Source organism: Arachis ipaensis, chromosome B4 (genome assembly GCF_059453495.1).
Source record: "Arachis ipaensis isolate K30076 ecotype BB chromosome B4, ASM5945349v1, whole genome shotgun sequence".
Taxonomy (NCBI): domain Eukaryota; kingdom Viridiplantae; phylum Streptophyta; class Magnoliopsida; order Fabales; family Fabaceae; genus Arachis; species Arachis ipaensis.
In genome coordinates, this window is record NC_142439.1 from 85,338,613 (window position 1) to 85,361,009 (window position 22,397).

Below are 22,397 nucleotides of genomic sequence, written 5' to 3' on the forward strand. Positions count from 1 at the left end.
AACCATGCATTATTTAATTGGCATTATTAATGAGCTTTACGGCATTACTAATCAAGCATGCATGTAATACATTATTAAGGTCAATGAATTAATGAATGAATGCATTGGCATTAGTAATAATAAGCCATGGAAGCATGCATGCATGAATGAAATAAAAGAGCTTAACGTAATTGGCATTAGGAATTAATAAGGCTTGCATGCATGAATCATTTAAATCAACGCCAATGCCAAGTAAATTCATGTAGTGAATTAATGCTTTGGTAAGTTAATGAAAGAATGCATGCAAGTAATATTATTTCAAAGGAAAACAAGGAAGTGCTGCGTTGAATGTCTTCACCGACCGCTACGTTAATTGACAAAAAGGAAGCAAGCATTCAAGCAAGGGCGCTGTGTTATTTTTCTTAACCGAGCGCTATGCTTTACAAGGAAAAAGGCAACAAGGAAGCAAAGAGCGCTCGGTTAACTATTCTAACTTTATCGTGCTCTCTCCCAAAGAAAATGCAAGGCACAGCACACTTAATGAAGTCAGCAAGACTCGAACATGGGAGCTCCACCAAAAATAAAGGGATGCTGCGCTCCCTTACTTAACTGAGCGCTACCCTTTTGTTTTGCCAAGGAAATTGGCGTTGAACTGCTTCACCAAGGGCTAGAAAGTGGAGTCTGGTGCACGAAATTGTGATCTCAGGCAACGGCGCCAAAAAACTCTGTACGCATGTCTTAATAAATCGTTTTCCATTCACAATTTCGATACAACTAACCAGCAAGTGCACTGGGTCATCCAAGTAATAAACCTTACATGAGTAAGGGTCGATTCCACGGAGATTGTTGGTATGAAGCAAGCTATGGTCATCTTGTAAATCTCAGTCAGGCGGATAATAATTGATTATGGAGTTTTCAAAAATCAATAATAAGTAAACAGAAAACAAAGATAGAAATACTTATGTATATCACTGGTGAGAATTTCAGATAAGCGTATAGAGATGCTTTCGTCCCTCTGAACTTTTGCTTTCCCACTGTCTTCATCCAATCAGTCCTACTCCTTTCTATGGCTGGCTTTATGTAAGGACATCACCATTGTCAATGGCTACTTTTCATCCTCTCTGTGAAAATGGTCCGATGCGCTGTCACTGCATGGCTAATCATCTGGAGGCATCACCGTGGTCAATGGCTGTATCCTATCCTCTTGTGAAAATGGTCTAAATGCTCTGTCACAGCACGGCTAATCATCTGAGGTTCTCGATCATACTGGAATAGGATTCACCCTCCTTTTGCGCCTGTCACTATGCCCAGCACTCGCGAGTTTGAAGTTCGTCACAGTCATTCAATCCCAGAATCCTACTCGGAATACCACAGACAAGGTTTAGACTTTCCGGATTCTCAAGAATGCCGCCATCAATCTAGCTTATACCACGAAGATTCTGATTAAGAGATCCTAGAGATAATCATCCAATCTAAGGTGGAACGGAAGTGGTTGTCAGGCACGTGTTCGTGGGGGAATGATGATGATTGTCACGTTCATCACATTCATATTGAAGTGCGAATGAATATCTTAGAAGCGGAATAAGTTGAATTGAATAGAGAAACAGTAGTACTTTGCATTAATTCATGAGGAACAGCAGAGCTCCACACCTTAATCTATGGAGTGCAGAAACTCTACCGTTGAAAAATACATAAGTGAACATAGGGTAAGCATGGCCGAGTGGCCAGCCTCCCATGGAGGTCTAGAGATCTAAAAATGATCAAAAGATGTCTAATACAATAGTAAAAAGTCCTATTTATACTAAACTAGCTACTAGGGTTTACAGAAGTAAGTAATTGATGCATAAATCCACTTCCGGGGCCCACTTGGTGTGTGCTTGGGCTGAGCTTTAGCTTCCACGTGCAGAGGCTTCTTTTGGAGTTGAACGCCAAGTTGTAACATGTTTTTGGCGTTCAACTCTGGTTCGTGACGTGTTTCTGGCGTTTAACTCCAGACAGCAGCATAGAACTGGCGTGCAAGGCCCTTTTGCGTCGTCTAAACTCGGCCAAAGTATGGACTATTATATATTGCTGGAAAGCCCTGGATGTCTACTTTTCAACGCAATTGGAAGCACGCCATTTTGAGTTCTGAAGCTCCAGAAAATCCACTTTGAGTGCAGAGAGGTCAGAATCCAACAGCATTAGCAGTCCTTCTTCAACCTCTGAATCTGATTTTTGCTCAAGTCGCTCAATTTCAGCCAGAAAATACCTGAAATCACAGAAAAACACACAAACTCATAGTAAAGTCCAGAAATGTGAATTTAGCATAAAAACTAATAAAAATATCCCTAAAAGTAACTAGATCCTACTAAAAACATACTAAAAACAATGCCAAAAAGCGTATAAATTATCCGCTCATCAGAGTCCCACTAAAAGCTTGGAGTGCTGCGCTCTCTCTTCCAACTAAGCGCTATGAGCAAAGCCTGGGATGAGCTAAATGTTGGTGCTGCGTGATAAACCCCGATTTCGTGATTTATCTTGTGCTTATTTTGGGGGATTTTATCACCTTTTCTCACATTTATTCAATAAAAATAGCATGGTTTTGTAATTATCCCTTGAATTGTGCTTAAATGTGAAAACATGCTTTTTAGGCCCTAAAATTGGTAATTTTAATTCAGTTTAATTCTATTCGATGCCTTGATGTATTTGTTAAGTGATTGCAGGTTCATAGGGCAAGTATTGGATGGAAGAAGTGAGGAGAAAAGCATGCAAGCGGGAGAACAAATGAAGAAATGAAGGAACCGGAAAGCTGTCAAGCCCGACCTCTTTGCACTCAGACAACCATAACTTGAGCTACAGAGATCCAAATGAGGCCGTTCTAGTTGCGTTGGAAAGCTAACATCCGGGGCTTCAAAATGATATAAAATTTGCCATATGTTACTTCACGCTGAGGGGCGCGCACGCACACTTTGCGCGCGCGCGCCGATGCTGCCGTGGCCCATTAAAGTGAATTCGCCCCCAGCGAATTCTGAAGCACTTTGGGCCCAACCCAACTCATTTCTGATGTTATTTCAGCCAAGGATTGAAGGAGAGTCAACATACTTAGTCATAGTTTAGCTTTTCATCATGTTTTAGGTTAGACTTCTAGAGAGAGAAGCTCTCTCTTCTCTCTAGAATTTAGAGTAGTTTAGGTTTAATTTTCTTAAATCCAACTTTTAATTCTTGTTTTGATTTAGTTTCTCCTTTACAATTTCTTGTTCTACTAATCTATTCTTCTAGTTTTACTTGTCATTTCCTTTATTTTGTCCTCTTTTATGTTTATGAACACTCTTGTTAGATTTGGTTTACCTTTAATGCAATTTTATGTTTGATGTTATTTTTATTGTTGATTTGAGTTATTGATTTTACTTTTCTTGCAATTGATAATTGGTAGATTTTACTATTTCTTGTCATTTACCATGCTTTCCTTTCATACCCACCAAGTGTTTGACAAAATGCTTGGTTGGGTCTTAGAGTAGATTTTGAGCATTCTTGGCTTGGAAAAAGTGATTAGGCAATCTTGAGTCATGAAAACCCAACTTATGTTGGTGATCTAGAGTTGTTAGCTAATATTGTTTCTATTGACGCTAATCTTTTGCTAGTTTAATTAGTGAGTTGATTAGGACTTATGGAATATTGTTTCCATTGACGCTAATCTTTTGCTAATTTAATTAGTAAGTTGGTTAGGACTTTTGGATTGAGATTAGCTAGTCTCGTTAGACTTTCTCCCTATTTGTTGGAGTTGACGTAATGAGATAAATTCTTGTTTATATTTGTGATATGATTGATTAGTCTTGTTTGACATTCTCCCGATGTGTGAGTTAACTAAATAAGATGAATTAATCATGCATGACTAGGATAGAAAGCCTATGATCTCAATTCATTGCCATGAATGTCTCTCTTTATTACTTGTTTTCTTTAAACTTTTGCTCAATTTACTTTTCTTGTCTTTTTATTTTATTGCCCCTCTAATCAACCAAAACCCCCCCTATACCTTTCATAGCCAATAATCAAACACTTCATTGTAACTCATCGTGAGATGACCCGGATTCCAAATACTCCGGTTAATTTTCATTTGGGGTTTGTTAATTGTGACAAAACTCAATATTTTAATTTGATGCGAGAGTTGTTTGTTGGTTTGGAGCTATACTTGCAACGTAAATATTTTGTGAAATTCCTTACCCACAACAATTTTTGCTCATCAAATTAATGGCGCCGTTGCCGGGGAGTTGCAATGGTGTTATTTTATTGGTTATTGTAAATATTGTGAATAGCTTTATTTTTGGTTTGTTTGTTGATTTTTGGTAGTTGTAGGATTTCGTTTCCTTTATTTCTTGTTAGCTTTTGTTTTTATTTTCTCTTTTCACTATGAATTCTCACTTTGGCTATGAGTATGATTACAACTATGTTGTAGGAAATGAGAACTTCAATGAAGATGTACATCAAGGATGGGATAACCAAAGGTGGGAGGAGCCATATGCATATGATCAATCCTCATGGCAACAACCTCCACCAATGCACTATGAAGAAGAGCCATTCTATGATGTATGCCAATCCAATGGCTATGGTGAATCCCCTTGTGACTTTCAAGAACCACCACCATATGCCTATGAGCCATATCCTCAACATAGCCCTCAACCATACTCATAAGCCCCTTCTTACTAACTATCTTCATATGACCCTAATCCATATCCATCCTACCAACAACCATATGAATCATATGAACCACACATAGAGCCACCACCACTCCAACATCAACATTTTCAAGAGCCACCCCCTCCATATTATTACCAAGATGAACCACCTCCAATACATGAAAACTTTCAACCACAAGATGAATACCACTTTCCACCACAACCTCCCATGGAAGAATACTCATGTCCTTCAATCCAAGAGTCATATGATCCTACTCATGATATCCAAGAAGAACAAGAGTCAATGGATCGTTTCAAGGAGACATTGGATCAATTTCAAGCAACCATGGAGTGTTTTGTGCAACAAATGGAAAGAATGGGAAATATTGAACCACCATAACCCTACCAAGAAGAACCACCTTCCAACTACAATACCCTTCCCTCAAACAATGAACCCTCTCTACCACCATCATCTCCCGATGAAGCCTTCATGCTAGAATTGAGAGATCTTGAATCTCATCTCTTAAGGCGACACGAGGAGGATGAAAAGAAATTTGAGGAGTTGAGAGCAAAAATGACTATCATGGTAGAAGCCATTAGCAACATAGTCTCATCCCACCTAAGCCTATGCGATCAAGGCACTTCCATTGTGGAATGTGGAGAAGCAACCAAGGAGCTTGGCGAGGGAGTGAAATTGAAGCTCCAAGGTGAAGAAGAGGAGTTAAAGCAAGAAATGCAACAAGAGGAGGAGGTAGAGATTATTGAAGAAGAGGAAGAAGTGGTTGAAGACTTAGGAGATGCGAAACCACCTTGGGAGTCTAGGATTGAAGAAAACCCCTCCAAGATGATTGAATTTGATGCTAGGGAGGAATGTGCACAACCTCCAAGGCATATCTCTTGTGAAGAATTGGATAGGATAGAGCAAGAATTGAGTTCCCTTGGTGAGGAAGATCAAGCACCAAGTCTTAGTGGTGAAGAATCCTTTGAACATGAAGAACCTTCTCCCAAGGAGATGGAAAGCAATGTGGAGGTAAATCTCTCTTGTCCTCCCATTTGTGATTTGAGTAAGGGAAAAGGTTTAGATAAAATTGTTGAACAAAGGATCGAAATTGAGAGATCTTGTGGAGAGGTGGAAGTCCTTAGAAAAAGGAGGATGGGAATTGAATACGCCTTGTCAAGACCCTTGGAATCACCTTTGCCTAGGTTGGCATCTACACCTTCCTTTGAGTGGGTGAAACTCATTTCTATTAGCTTTATTATCCCACTTGAATATGGTTTGCTTGAAACGGATGGCCAACTTAGGATGCTTTGTGGGATGAAGCGTAAAAGAAAGATGTTTCATGGTTGGCGTTGCAAATCAAGGCTCATTATGGTTGAAGCTTCAAAGAGCAAGGGTTGGACTAGTGCTCAATTAGTTGGGTCTAGGAGAATAGATTGGTGCTCCCATGAGAATTCATCTCTCTTGCCACCCGGAGGAAATCACCATGATCAACTCAAGGACGGGTGTGAAAACAAAGTGTGGGATCCCGGATCACATAAGGAAGATCAACTTTGGGAGCCTACGGTTTGTGAAGAACTCCATCAAAGCTTGGAGTTATTAACTTTGAATGATGAAGCACAATGGAAGTCCAAGCATTGGTGGATGTTCAAGGATGGATTCAAGCACAAGCCACCTTGATGAAGAGCTCCCCATAAGTCCAACTTAAGGACAATAAACAAAAGTGCTAGGTGGGAGACAACCCACTATGGTAAACTCTTTCCCTTTTTCTCTTTGTAAATATTGGTAATTTAGATTTAATTTCATGTTTTGTTTGATTAGTTGAGTTTAATTGGGAGTCTAGTAGGTTAAATAAGGTTTATTGATGTGATTGGTAGTCGTTTGGATGTTTGGATTGCTTGGTTCGATGCAAAAACATAGAAAACAATTTTTGAAAAACAGAGCACCAACCCGCGCGTCCGCACACCTGGCGCGTACGCGCGCCTCAAGCATTTTCGACCATCCACGCGGATGCGCTATGTACGTGTACGCGTGGATTGAGTTTTCCCACCCCTCCATACATTTTCCCGAGAGTTGTGCCTGGAGTGTGCCAACTTTGTGCCCAAAGGTACGCGCACGCGCAGCTTGCGCGGACGCGCCACTCTCGAAATAACCCACCGTCGCGCATGCGTGCCGTACGCGTCCGCGTCGCTTCCATTTCATCCATCCACGCTTACGCGCACATGACGCGCACGCGTGGATTGCCCTGTTTCACCTTCTTTTCTTCTCCTCTTTCCATTTCTTTCCTTCTTCTCTCTTCTCTTCTTTTCCTTCCACCCTACAATCATCATCCAACACTACCAAACATCATGTTACACCATTTCTTTTAGTTAGTTAGTTAGTTTAATTTTTGTTTTCCATTATAAGTGTTGGATTACTAATCTTGTTTATTATTTACTGCTGTTTATTGATAGGATGTTAGTTTAACATCATTGTTGTTAATTGTCATTGTTGGATTTCTTTGTTGAGGTTATATTTGGTTACTTGGTTTGGAACTTTTCATGTTTAATGCTTTTGAATACCAAGTAAATGTGACATTGCCTTTAAGCTTCTTAACTCTTTTGAATTGCATGTTTTGGCCATCATGCATTCATCATCCATTGTTAGGCAATTGTATATTATCATTGCATTTTTTTTAGGTGATGTTTGTTTATGGTCTACCCTTGTTCGCATCACTTATTTCATGCATTGATTGTAGAATTGTGAAATTGGATCGAAAACTTACCTAGCGACATATTTTTGAGCTTTTTAAGCTTTGTGGACCATGCTTGCTATATGATTGATTTTCACTTCTATCTTCTTTTTCCTAAGCTCCATAGCATCCATGTGTTTCACCTCTATGTCACTTAGGTGTTGCAACAACCTCAATATGTGTCATTGATTGTTGTGTGAGTTTCATATACCATTTTGTTCATTAAATTTACTTACACATCAATCAATGTCCATGCATTATCTAATTTCACAATTACTTGATTTTTGCTTGAATGCTTTTATGCTTCTTCACTACTTGTTGGGTTGTTTTAGCCTACACGTCTTTTAAAGTATCTCAAGCACATTAGAATGAGTGAAGTGCATGTTTTCCTTTGTATAATTATGACATGATTTTTAAATACTAGGGTGTGAGTTCTAAACCGCATGCAAGTTAGGACCCACACACTTATTTTTCATTAATGTCACACCAATTCATCCACTCAATTCTAGTGATTTACCTCATTCAACAATACCCGCTTCCTTCCTTTTGTATTTTCTCATCTTACGGTGTTTATTTTATTTTTCATGATCAATGCACCACAAGCAAAAATGGAAGCGGAAGGAAGAACACGCAGCACCGACTGACCTACCAGCTGAAGGTAGCAACTCGGAAAGTCGCCGTACCCCCTTGTTCATCTTTGGATGCACCGAGGACGGTGCAAACTTTTAAGTGTGGGGAGGTCGTCCGACCGCTCGGCATTTTTGGGTGACAAGTTTCTAATCCCAACACTTTTGTATTTCATTTTAGGATTTTTAGTTGCATTTTCTTATTTTGCATATGTATATATTAAGCTTAGTCAAAATCATGATATTTTTCAAGGATTTTGTCTATAGGGCACCCCAATTGATTGAAAAAAAAAAATTTTTTTTTAGAACTTGCTTGAATTATATACTTTGTGGAACATGATTTTTGAGCTAAGAACACAAGCATGTGAGATTTGAGCTTAATTGTGTGGTTACATCATATATAACCACTTATTTTCATTCTTGTGTGCATTATTCTCTTCCTATGATTGTAATCTTTGATTTGTTTAATTCTATATGTCCATTATTTTATGTATACATGCATTTATATGATTGAGGCCATTGTTCAAATAGCTCACTTACCCAAATAGCCTACCTTTTATTTTCCATTCTTAGCCAATTTTGAGCCTATGCTTAACCCACTTATTCTTAATTGTAGCACATTACAAGCCTAAGTGAAAAATAATAAATGTCCCTTAATTTGGATCTTTGATTAGCTTAGGCTAGTGAGAGTGTTTATCATTTGATTTTGGGAGAGTTGGGAACATTGGGTAGAGATAAAAGTGTGTTTGTGTTTTTATTGAAAAATTTTTAGGAATTGGGTACATACTCATGTATTAATCATGTGTAAACCATATGCATTGATGTTCTTGTATACATTTTAGTTTGAAAAAAAATGAGAAAAACAAAAAGAAAAAAAAAAAAAATATATATATATATATATATATATATATATATATATATATATATATATATAAAGAGAAAATATATAGAAAAGAAAGAAAAAGAAAAGCAATAAAAAGGGGACAAAAATACCCCAAAGTTCAAAGTTCAATAAAAATCAATGCATATGTATGGTGATCAAAAAGAGAATGCATGAGTGTGTGGAAAAGTGAAGAACGGGTAGTTAGGTTTGTTTAGAATTGTATAGGTCGTCATAGGTTAGGTGGGAAGTTTAAGTTAATCAAAGATTCAATTTTCAAGCTCACTTGACCATATGCATCCTACCTTGACCCTAGCCCCATTACAACCTATGGGAAAGCCCTCATGATATTTGTATGCATGCATAAAGTAATTGTTGTTTGTTAGATGAAAAACAAACCTTGGAAAACATGATTAGGGGAGGATTGAGTGAATCAACCCCATACACTTGAGTGACTAGAGCGGATACACATCCGGTGAGGGTTCGATTGCTCAATTACATGTTTTCACCCATGATCATGTCTTTTCCTGCAAGTTTGTAAAATCTTCTTAATACTTCAATTCGATTATGGGTTGAGTGATTGCTATTGCCTTAGCCCTTGTGTTTGTATATGTATTCTTGAAAATTGATTTATTTTGACCAAGTGGATGCATTCATGTAGATAGATTGCATATAGATAGATTGCATGTAGTTAGTTTGCATTGAATAAATGTTGATGTCCCTTTGCTTCTTTCTTGATTTTAGCATGAGGACATGCTTAGTTTAAGTGTGGGGAGATTTGATAAACCCCAATTTTGTGGTTTATCTTGTACTTATTTTGGGGGATTTTATCACCTTTTTCCACATTTATTCAATAAAATAGCATGGTTTTGTAATTCTCCCTTGAATTGTGCTTAAATGTGAAAACATGCTTTTTAGGCCCTAAAATTAGTAATTTTAATTCACTTTAATTCCATTCGATGCCTTGATGTATTTGTTAAGTGATTTCAGGTTCATAGGGCAAGTATTGGATGGAAGAAGTGAGGAGAAAAGCATGCAAGCGGGAGAACAAATGAAGAAATGAAGGAACCGGAAAGCTGTCAAACCCGACCTCTTCGCACTCAAATGACCATAACTTGAGCTACAGAGGTCCAAACGAGGCGGTTCTAGTTGCGTTGGAAAGCTAACATCCGGTGCTTCGAAATGATATAAAATTTGCTATATGTTGCTTCGTGCTAAGGGGCGCGCACGCGGCATGTACGCGTGCGCGCCGATTCTGCCATGGCCCACTAAAGTGAATTTGCCCCCAACGAATTCTGAAGCACTTTGGGCCCAACCCAACTCATTTCTAATGCTATTTCATGCAGAATTCTAGCTTGGGCAAAGGGGGGAGCAATTAGTTTAGCCAACATGAGCCTTTAGTTAGATTTCTAGAGAGAGAAGCTCCCTCTTCTCTCTAGAATTAGGTTAGGTTAATTTTCATCTTAGATCTAGGTTTAATTCATGCTTTGATTTACTTTTCTTTTATAATTCCTTGTTCCTCTACTCTTTCTCTTTCTAATTTGGTATTTCATTCTTGTAATTACTTACTTTTATGTTGATGAGCCATTGTTAGATCTAATTTTCATTTAATGCAAATTTATGTTTCCATGTCTCTTTTATGTTGATCTTGATTGTTATTATTGATTTCTTGTTCATGGTAGTTATGGGTTCTTTTAATTCTTGCATTTTATGATGTTTACTTTTCTTGCATTCTAAGTGTTTGATGAAATATTTACACTAGTTTTTGAGTAGTTTTCTTTACTCTTGGCCTAGGCTAAGGGAATTGAGTGACCTTGAGTCATTGGGTCTCATTGAATTGGTGATTTGAGAACCCTGTGTGATCAATTTGAAGCTCATTGATGCTAACCCACTACGAAGCTAATTAGTAGATAGGTTAGGACTTATGGGTGGATGTGATCAAGCCTATTTGACGTACTTCAAGCCTAGGAGTAGATATTACGTACTTAAGGCTTTGGAAGTAGACTTAATGGGTTGGCCTCTCATAATTTTCAATATTTGGTATGTAGACAAGGATGGTGATCTCAATTACCTATGTCTCGCCAAGAGTTCTGACTATTTCTTTTATTAGTTCTTGTTGTTTTACTTTCTTGTCATTTATATTTTCTTGTCAAATATCAAATCAACCCCGCCTTTTGCATTTTCATAGCCAATAATTAAACACTTCATTGCAACTCTTCGTGAGACGACCCAGAGTCCAAATACTTTGGTTAATTTTCATTTGGGGTTTGTTAATTGTGACAAAACTCAATATTTTAATTTGATGTGAGGATTGATTATCGGTTTGGACTATACTAACAACGGAATTATTTGGAGGAATTCCGAACCGGTAACAATTCTTGCTCATCAAATTAATGGCGCCGTTGCCGGGGAGTTGCAATGGTGTTACATTATAGGTTATTGTATATATTGTGAATAGCTTTATTTTTGGTTTGTTTGTTGATTTTTGCTAGTTGTAGGACTTAGTTTTCTTTATTTCTTGTTAGCTTTTGTTTTTATTTTCTCTTTCACTATGAATTCTCACTTTGGCTATGAGTGTGATTACAACTATGTTGTAGGAAATGGGAACTTCAATGAAGATGTGCATCAAGGATGGGATAACCAAAGGTGGGAGGAGCCATATACATATGATCAATCCTCATGGCAACAACCTCCACCAATTCACTATGAAGAGGAGCCATTCTATAATGCATGCCAATCCAATGACTATGGTGAATTCCCTTGTGACTTTCAAGAACCACCACACACCTATGAGCCATATCCTATACATAGCCCTCAACCATACTCACAAGCCCCTTCTTACCAACTATCTTCATATGACCCTAATCCATATCCATCCTACCAACAATCATATGAGCCATATGAGCCACACATAGAGCCACCACCATTCCAACATCAACATTTTCAAGAGCCACCCCCTCCATATTATTACCAAGATGAACCACCTCCAATGTATGAAAATTTCCAACCACAAGATGAATACCACTTTCCACCACAACCTCCTATGGAAGAATACTCATGTCCTTCAATCCAAGAGTCATATGATCCTACTCATGATATCCAAGAAGAACAAGAGTCAAGGGATCGTTTCAAGGAGACATTGGATCAATTTCAAGCAACCATGGAGTGTTTTGTGCAACAAATGGAAAGAATAGGAAATATTGAACCACCACAACCCTATCAAGATGAACCACCTTCCGACTATAATACCTTTCCCTCAAACAATGAACCCTCTCTTCCACCATTACCTCCCGATGAAGCCTCTATGCTAGAATTAAGGGATCTTGAATCTCATATCTTAAGGCAACACAAGGAGGATGAAAAGAATTTTGAGGAGTTAAGAGCAAAAACGGCTATCATGGTAGAAGCCATTAGCAACATAGTCTCATCCCGCCTAAGCCTATGCGATCAAGGCACTTCCATTGTGGAATGTGGAGAAGCAACCAAGGAGCTTAGTGAGGGAGTGAAATTGAAGCTCCAAGGTGAAGAAGAGGAGTTAAAGCAAGAAATGCAACAAGAGGAGGAGGTAGAGATTATTGAAGAAGAGGAAGAAGTGGTTGAAGACTTAGGAGATGCGGAACCACCTTGGGAGTCTAGGATTGAAGAAAATCCCTCCAAGATGATTGAATTTGATGCTAAGGAGGAATGTGCACAACCTCCAAAGCATATCTCTTGTGAAGAATTGGATGGGATAGAGCAAGAATTGAGTCCCCTTGGTGATGAAGATCAAGCATCAAGTCTTAGTGGTGAAGAATCCTTTGAGCATGAAGAACTTTCTCCCAAGGAGATGGAAAGCAATGTGGAGGTAAATATCTCTTATCCTCCCATTTGTGATTTGAGTAAGGGAAAATGTTTGGATAAAATTATTGAACAAAGGATTGAAACTAAGAGATCTTGTGGAGAGGTGGAAGTCCTTAGAAAAAGGAGAATGGGAATTGAATACGCCTTGTCAAGACCCTTGGAATCACATTTGCCTAGGTTACCATCTACACCTTCATTTGAGTGGGTGAAACTTATTTCTATCAGCTTTATTATCCCACTCGAATATGGCTTGCTTGAAACGGATGGCCAACTTAGGATGCTATGTGAGATGAAGCGTAAAAGAAAGATGTTTCGTGGTTGGCATTGCAAATCAAGGCTCATTATGGTTGAAGCATCAAACATGAGATATAAAGGTTGGATTAGTGCTCACCTAGATGGGTCTAGAAGGATTGTTGGTCACTTTATAGAGAATTCACCTTGCTCACCACCCGGATGGGCCAATAATGAAAGTCAACTTCAAGACGGGTGTGAAAACAAAGTGTGGGATCCCGGATCACACAAGGAAGACCAACTTTGGGAGCCCCAAACTTTTGAAGAACTCCATCAATACTTGGTGCAAATGATAAGGAATCTTGAGGCATAATGGAGGACCAAGCATTGGTGGATGTTCCAAGATGGCTTCAAGCACAAGCCACCTTGATAGGAGCTCCCCATAAGTCCAACTTAAGGACAATAAACAAAAGTGCTAGGTGGGAGACACCCCACCATGGTAACACCTTTCCTTTTTCCTTTTTGTAAATATTGCTAATAATTAGTAGTTTTATGTTTTGTTGGGTTAAATATGTTTAATTGGGAGTCTAGTATGTTAAATAAGGTTTATTGATGTTTTGGTAGCTGTTTGGAGGTTTGGAATGCTTGGACTGGTGCAAAAACATAGAAAAAATTTTTGAAAAATAGAGCACCATCCACGCGCATGCGCACTCCACGCGTACGCGTGCCCAAGCAATTTCGACCATCCACGCGCTCGCGCCATGTACGCGTACGCGTGGATTGATTTTTCCACCCTCCATACATTTTCTCGAGAGTTGTACCTGGAGTGTGCCAACTTTGTGCCCAGAGGCACGCGCACGCGTACCTTGCGCGGACGCGCCACTCTCGAAATAACCCACCGACGCGCAGGCGTGCCGTACGCGTCCGCGTCGCTTCCATTTCATCCATCCACGCTCACGCGCACATGGCGCGCACGCGTGGATTGCCCTGTTTCAACCATTTTTTTTCTTTTCTTCTCTTCTTTCCATTTCTTGCCTTCTTCTCTCTTTTCTTCTTTTCTTTCCACTCTCCAATCATCATCCAACACTACCAAACATCATGTAATACCATTTCTTCTAGTTAGTTAGTTAGTTTAATTTTTGTTTTCCATTATAAGTGTTGGATTACTAATCTTGTTTATTATTTACTGCTGCTTATTGATAGGATGTTAGTTTAACATCATTGTTGTTAATTGTCATTGTTGGATTTCTTTGTTGAGGTTATATTTGGTTACTTGGTTTGGAACTTTTCATGTTTAATGCTTTTGAATACCAAGTACATGTGACATTGCCTTTAAGCTTCTTAACTCTTTGAATTGCATGTTTTGGCCACCATGCATTCATCATCTATTGTTAGGCAATTGTATATTATCAATGAATTTTTTTAGGATGCTTGTTCTAATTGATCATCACCTATTTCATGCATTGATTGTAGAATTGTGAAATTGGATCGAAAGCTTACCTAGCGACATATTTTTGAGCTTTTCAAGCTTTGTAGATCATGCTTGCTATGTGATTGATTTTGATTTCTATATCCTTTTTCCTAAGTTCCATAGCATCCATGTGTTTCACCTCTATGTCACTTAGGTGTTGCAACAACTTCAATATGTGTCATTGTTTGATGTGTGAGCTCTCTATACCATTTTGTTCATCAAATTTACTTACACATCAATTAATGTCCATGCATTATCCAATTTTACAATTGCTTGATTTTTGCTTGAATGCTTTTATGCTTCTTCACTACTTGTTTGGTTGCCCTTACCCTACAAGTCTTTTAAAGTATTTCAAGCACACTAGAATGAGTGAAGTGTATACTTCCTTTTGTGTAAATGTGACATAGCTTTTTATACTAGCGTGTGTGTGTGTGTTCTAAACCGCGCGCAATTTTAGAACCCACACACCTATTTTTCATCAATGTCACACTAATTCACTCACTCAATTCTAGTGATTCATCTCATTCCAACAATTCACGCTTCCTTGCTTTTGTATTTTCTTATCTTACGGTGTTTATTTGGTTTTTCATGATTGATGCACCATAAGCAAAAATGGAAGCGGAAGGAAGAACACGCAGCAACCGGTTGACCTACCAGCTGAAGGTAGCAATTCGGAAAGTCGCCGTACCCCCTTGTTCATCTTTGAGTGCACCGAGGACGGTGCAAACTTTTAAGTGTGGGGAGGTCGTCCGATCGCTCGGCGTTTTTGGGTGACAAGTTTTTAATCCCAACACTTTTGCATTTCATTTTAGGATTTTTAGTTGCATTTTCTTATTTTTCATATGTATATATTAAGCTTAGTCAAAATCATGATATTTTCCAAGGATTTTGTCTATAGGGCACCCCAATTGATTGAAAAAAATTTTTTTTTAGAACTTGCTTGAATTATATACTTTGTGGAACATGATTTTTGAGCTAAGAACACAAGCATGTGAGATTTGAGCCTAATTGTGTGGTTACATCATACATAACCACTTACTTTCATTCTTGTGTGCATTATTCTCTTCCTCTGATTGTAATCTTTGATTTGTTTAATTCTATATGTCCATTATTTTATGTATACATGCATTTAGATGATTGAGGCCATTGTTCAAATAGCTCACTTACCCAAATAGCCTACCTTTTATCTTCCATTGATAACCAATTTGAGCCTATGCTTAACCCATTTGTTCTTAATTGTAGCACATTACAAACCTAAGTGAAAAATAATAAATATTCCTTAATTTAGATCTTTGATTAGCTTAGGCTAAGTGAGAGTGTTTATCATTTGATTTTGGGAGAGTTGGGAACATTGGGTAGAGATAAAAGTGTGTTTACGTTTTTGTTGAAAAATTATGGGAATTGGGTACATACTCATGTATTAATTATGTGTAAACCATATGCAATGATGTTCTTGTATACATTTTAGTTTGAAAAAAAAATGAAAAATATATATATATATATATATATATATATATATATATATATATATATATATATATATATATATATATATATAAAGAAAAAGAAAATATATAGAAAAAAAAAAGAAAAGCAATAAAAAGGGGACAAAAATGCCCCAAAGTCAAGGTTCAATAAAAGTCAATGCATGTGTGTGGTAATCAAAAGAGAATGCATGAGCGTGTGAAAAAGTGAAGAATGGGTAGTTAGGTTTGTTTAGAATTGTATAGGTTGTCATAGGTTAGGTGGGAAGTTTAAGTTAATCAAAGATTCAAATTTCTATCTCACTTAACCATATGCATCCTACCTTGACCCTAGCCCCATTACAACCTATGGGAAAGACCTCATGATATTTGTATGCATGCATAAAGTAATTGTTGATTTTTAGATGAAAAACAAATTTTGGAAAGCATGATTAGGGGAGAATTGAGTGAATCAACCCCGTACACTTGAGTGCCTAGAGCGGATACACATCCGGTGAGGGTTCGATAGCTCAATTACATGTTTCCACCCATAATCATCTTTTCTTGCAAGTTTGGAAAATTTTTTTTAATAATTCAATTCAATTGTGGGTTTGATTTGATTGCTATGACTTTTGCCCTTGTACTTAAATGTGTTTTCTTGGAAATTGATTTATTTTGACTAAGTGGATCCATTCATGTAGATAGACTGCATATAGATAGGTTGCATTTAGTTAGTTTGCATTGAATAAATGTTGATGTCCCTTTGCTTCTTTCTTGATTTTAGCATGAGGACATGCTTAGTTTAAGTGTGGGGAGATTTGATAAACCCCGATTTCGTGATTTATCTTGTGCTTATTTTGGGGGATTTTATCACCTTTTCTCACATTTATTCAATAAAAATAGCATAGTTTTGTAATTATCCCTTGAATTGTGCTTAAATGTGAAAACATGCTTTTTAGGCCCTAAAATTGGTAATTTTAATTCACTTTAATTCCATTCGATGCCTTGATGTATTTGTTAAGTGATTGCAGGTTCATAGGGCAAGTATTGGATGGAAGAAGTGAGGAGAAAAGCATGCAAGCGGGAGAACAAATGAAGAAATGAAGGAACCGGAAAGCTGTCAAGCCCGACCTCTTCACACTCAGACGACCATAACTTGAGCTACAGAGGTCCAAATGAGGCCGTTCTAGTTGCGTTGGAAAGCTAACATCCGGGGCTTCAAAATGATATAAAATTTGCCATATGTTACTTCGCGCTGAGGGGCGCGCACACGCACTTTGCGCGCGCATGCCGATGCTGCCGTGGCCCATTAAAGTGAATTCGCCCCCAGCGAATTCTGAAGCACTTTGGGCCCAACCCAACTCATTTCTGATATTATTTCAGCCAAGAATTGAAGGAGAGTCAACATACTTAATCATAGTTTAGTTTTTATCATGTTTTAGGTTAGAATTCTAGAGAGAGAAGCTCTCCCGTCTCTCTAGAATTTAGGGTAGTTTAGGTTTACTTTTCTTAATTTCATCTTTCAATTCTTGTTTTGATTTAGTTTCCTCTTTTAATTTCTTGTTGTTACACCTTTGTTCTGCTAGTTCTTGTTGCTAATTCCCCTATTTTGCCATTTTTATGTTGATACCATTCTTGGATCTTAATTTTTCTTTAATGCAATTTTATGTTTCCATGCTCTTTTATGTTGATCTTGATTGTTATTGTTGATTTCTTGTTTATGTTGGTTATGGATTTCTTTTAATTCTTGCAATTTCTGATGTTTATTATTCTTGCATACAAGGTGTTTGTTAAAATGCTTTCCTTAGTTTTTGAGTAGTTTTCTTGACTCTTGGCCTAGGCTAAGGGAATTAAGTGACCTTGAGTCATTGGGTCTCATTGAATTGGTGATTTGAGAACCCTTGGTGATCAATTTGATACTCATTGACGCCAACCCACTACTAATCTAATTAGTAGATAAGTTGGGACTTATGGGTTGATGTGATCAAGCCTATTTGACGTACTTCCAGCCTAGGAGTAGATATTACGTACTTAAGGCTTTGGAAGTAGACTTAATGGGTTGGTACCTCATAATTATCAATATTTGGTATGTAGACAAGGATGGTGATCTCAATTACCTAAGCCTTAGCCAAGAGTCCTTTATCTTGCTTTCTTTAATTACTTGCTTATTTTACCTTCATGTCATTTATATTTTCTTGTCAAATATCAAATCAACCTCCCCTTTGATTTTCATAGCCAATAATTAAACACTTCATTACAACTCTTCGTGAGACGACCCGGAGTCCAAAATACTCCGGCTATTTCTTATTGGGGTTTGTACTTGTGACAAAACCTAAAATTTAATTTGATGCGAGAGTTGTTTGTTGGTTTGGGCTATACTTGCAATGAAATTCTTATTTCTACAAGAGAAATTCTAGACCCACAACAATTCTTGCTATCACTGCGTTGCCTTAGTTAACCGAGCATGTCCCTGGGAGCTGCCCCATGCCTCAAACCAACTTGAACCAAGCAACCTTGACCCATGCTCCAAACCAATTGAACCAAGGCCAACCGGACCCATCTCTCTTCAAATTCAAAGCAAGCAAAGCCCAATTGACATCACTCAAAGGCACAAGGATCAGTTAGATTAGGATTCTCATTTTTGAAATTTAATTTGTTTTCAATTTCATTTTTATATTCACTTTGTAAAGCCTATATAAGGCATCATTTTCATTTTAGTAGGGAGGCTGGCTCCACTAGGGAGCAATAGGAGTAGAGAGCTTTCTCTCTTTTAGTTTTCATTTTTGAATTGAAATTTTGGATTGAGATTGGAGGAATTCTGTTTCATTCTTGATATGAGATTTCTCTTGTTCTGCTTATGCATAATCTTGGTGAAATGAGAATTAAATCTGAGTTTTCATTTACTGCTTTCATCTTTCTTTCTTCTACAAAGTGCTTTTTGTTGGATCAAGGAAGGAATTGAGATCTAGACTTATTTTCTAGTCTCATTGATCCCCTGAGATATTCACTTGTGTTTTTAGATTTCGCAATTGAGCTGAGTTCTCTGGCTGTTTTGCTTCTTCAAGCCATTTTCCTTTTCTGTTTAGATTGGTTGCAAGTTACTGCATCTTTTACTTCTCTGTTTGATTGCTATTTACACTCTCTTGTTTGATTTTTGAATCCCAGCACCCAATCACCTTTATTCTTCCTGCAATTTAGATTTCCAGTTGCTTGATCCATTGCTTTCTTTAATTTCTAGCACCCGTTCCCCTTTACATTCACTGCAATTTACATTTTTTGTCATTTAAGATTTTGTCAATTTTACTTTCTTGCACTCTAAGTTTCTGTCCAATTTAGCTTCTGCACTTTTAAATTCCTTGTCATTTACATTCTGTGGCTTCAATTTTCACTCAAATTATCAATGTTAGCTTGACTAAACTAATCACCCACTAAAGTTTCTTGATCCATCAATCCCTGTGGGATCGACCTCACTCTTGTGAGTTATTACTACTTGATGCGACCCGGTACACTTGCCGGTGAGTTTAGGTGTTGGAATTTCGATTCCAACCCATCAAGTTTTTAGCGCCGTTGCCAGGGATTGATTTAGATCAACAATGATTAAGTAGGTGAGAAGTCTAGATCAAGCATTTTCTTTGTTTTTGTTCTCTGTTTTAAGTTGATAGCAAGGTGTTTGAGCTATTGCTTCACTAAGAAATTCTTTCTCTGTGACATAAATTTCAATTTTCATTGATTTTGCGTTTTACAAAATTCAAATGAAGTTCAACTCATCTCATGGTCAAACAAAATTTTATGGGATATTACCCACCATCACCAATATCTAATGGTGGCTAGGAATATCACCAAGAAAATACAAATTCTAAGCACTCCAATCCATGGAGATTTGCTTCAGAAATATAAGATGAGAAAGAAAATCATATGGGATATTTTCCTCCACCACAAAATGATGCAAGTCATTATTCTAATGGTGGCTGGGAAGGGAATTCTAATGCTCCATATGATATTCATCCAAAGATATCTGATAAACCCCATATTTAGGGTTTATCTTGTGTTACATTTAGAGCATTTTGATAACCTTTCCTCACATTTATCCAATGAAATAGCATGGTTTTGTGATTATCTCCATACTTGTGCTTAGATGTGAAAATATGTTTTTTAGGCCTTTAATTTGATAATTTTGATTTGCCTTTGATTCCACTAGATGCTTTGATGTGTTTGCTAGTGATTTTAGGTTGAAAAGGGCTAGGAAGAGATCAAAGGAGTGAAAGGAAAGCATACAACATGGAGAAATCATGAAAAGCCAAAAGTTTGGAAAACCCCATGGGCGCGCACGCGCACTATGCGCTTATGCGCAGATCGCGAAATTCTCCAGGGGTGCGTGCGTGCACCATGCGCGCACGCGCCGATGACCACACGTGACTTTTAAAGAGAAAAACGTGCCTGGCAATTTTAGAGGGTTTCCAGCCCCATTTGGAGCTGGGTTTTGGCGGGAAAGAGATTAAAAAGACCAAGGAATGAAGGGGGAGGGGCATCATCTAACACTAGACACATTAGGCTAGTTTAGTTTTAGTTTTAGAGAGAGAAGCTCTCACTTCTCTCTAGGATTAGAATTAGGATTAGGTTTAGTTCAATAATTTATATCTAGGTTTCAATTCATGCTTTCTTCTTCTTCTACCTTTCAATTCTATGTTGTTACATTCATCATTCTTCTATTGTTGTTATTTCTTTCTTCTATTTTGTTTGTAGATCTACTCTTGTTCATTCTATTTTCTTTTAATGCAATTTGAGGTAATTCATGTAGATCTTTTTTTCTTTTATTGTTGTTATTAATTCCTTGCAATAAATAGTTGTTAGATTTCATTGTTGTTATCAATTTACTTTGCTTTACTTTCATGCCTTCCAAGCGTTTGATAAAATGCTTGGTTGGATTTTAGTGTAGATTTTGTTCCTCTTGGCTATGGTAGAGTAATTAGTGACGCTTGAGTTATCTAATTCCCTTGTTGATTGATAATTAGAAGTTGCTAATTGATTTGGATACCACTAAAGCTAGTCTTTCCTTTAGGAGTTGGCTAGGACTTGTGGAATCAAGTTGATTCATCCACTTGACTTTCCTTCATAGTTAGAGGTTAACTAAGTGATAGCAATGGATAATTGTGGTCACAATTGAGGAGGATAACTAGGATAGAACTTCTAATTCTTACAACCTTGCCAAGAGCTTTCTAGTTGTTAGTTTATTTTCAGTGCCATTTACTTTTCATGTTTAAAACCTCAAAACCCCAAACATAGCTCCATAACCAATAACAAGACACTCTATTGCAATTCCAAGGGAGAACGACCCGAGGTTCAATACTTCGGTTTATAAATTTAGGGGTTTGTTACTTGTGACAAACAATCTTTTGTATGAAAGGACTATTGTTGGTTTAGAAACTATACTTACAACGAGATTTCAATTGTGAATTCTAGACCACACAAAAGTCCAATCATCAATATCATTACTTGACCATGCTTCAACAGAAAGCCCTTTCAAAACTTACCACCCACACAAACTTCCATGAACCAAGGCCTCTCAAAGCTTGAGACCATGTTTGAAAAACATAAGGAAGAGGCACAGAGATTAGAGGACTCCCTCAAAAATATGGAAGTGCAGGTACGCCAATTGTTGAATGCAAGGAAGGAGGAAATAGAAAAACAAAAACACAAGGTCCCTGTGTCAAGTGAAATTACAAAAAAAAAAGAGGTGGTGAAAGTATTGGACCCTGAAACTACACTTGAGATGACAAGAGAACCTGAACACTCACAACCTCCTCAAACTCCCCTGGACCGAAAAGTCTCAACAACTGAATCTGTGATTAAAAGATATAAAGAGGAGATGAAGAGATGTTGGGAAGATCAACAAACCTCCTCCATGAAAAAGCTATTAAGTCAAATGTTGAGTGCAAGGGAGGAAGTGCAAGAGCAAGAAAGTGAGGAAGACAACCAAAGAATTCCAAACTCAAGTGAAGCAGAGAAGTACATAAAGGAAAAGCTCATGGAACTGATGACAAGTCATCTTAGCCTAGTTTCACTAGCCTTTTTCTTTTATTTTCAATTGATTTATGCACTTTCTTGAACCATAAGCAAGCTAATTTGGTGGATTTTCATGCTTCCTTTGATTTAATCAACCATAGATGAATTAATGCAATTTCATGAGGTTTTATGCTATAACTGTCACATATTATGAAAGGATGAATATCTCATGATTTTTAGCATAGCTTTGATGTGTATGGTTGATTATTGATAGGTGAAGAAAGCTTGGAGAAAGGTTGAAGCAAGAAGGAATGGCTAGGAGGAAGAGAGGACAAAAAGTTTGAGCAAAAGTTTGCCTCAAACTTTAGCTCAAACTTTTGGAATAAGTGAAAATGAACCAGGGAGCAAAAAGCTGGACCAAAAGTTTGTCTCAAACTTTTGTGCAAACTTTTGGGCAAAAAGCTTGAGCAAAAGTTTGCCTCAAACTTTAGCTCAAACTTTTGGGAGAAAAGCTTGAGCCAAC